The sequence below is a fragment of the Brassica oleracea genome, chromosome C1 (genome assembly GCF_000695525.1).
Source record: "Brassica oleracea var. oleracea cultivar TO1000 chromosome C1, BOL, whole genome shotgun sequence".
Taxonomy (NCBI): Eukaryota; Viridiplantae; Streptophyta; class Magnoliopsida; order Brassicales; family Brassicaceae; genus Brassica; species Brassica oleracea.
This window is the reverse complement of record NC_027748.1, coordinates 33345513-33346081: the sequence shown is the minus strand read 5'-3', so window position 1 is coordinate 33346081 and position 569 is coordinate 33345513.

Here is a 569-nt window from a genome sequence, read left to right as displayed (position 1 = left end):
TCTTACCTTGTTGTAACGCTCAAACGCGAATTCGGAATAAGATCTACTTTGCTCTCATTTCGATTTCTTATACTTTATCGTTGTTATTCTTGTGTTCTGAATGCTTGGCGTGTGGTATTAGCAGATATCCGGGACCTCTGGGAAATTAGGGTTTTCCAAGTTTCCTTATTTAAACGGAAATCGACAGTGCGAATTTCGGTTCTCACAGTTTGGCGCTAGAAGGAGGGGGGTACGGACGGATCAATCTAACTCTCGACCACATCACGCTCAACCATACATGTCAACTGACGACGCGGATAACGTGCAGACTCCTCTTAACGGAAGCAGTGGCACTGACCTCCACACTCCCGCAGCGGACGTATCTGCGGCCAACACACCAGCCAATGCCGTGGCGCTCGAGGAGTTTAAAAAGATGTTCGCCACCTACGAAAAAAGGTCGGAAGAACAGGATAAGCTCGTGAGCACCTTGACCAAACAAGTTGAAACTTTAACGGCAAGGACTCAAGCAATCCGCCCCCGTGGAACCACTAAAGACCGCGGGAAATGACTCGACTTCGCAACCCCACTCG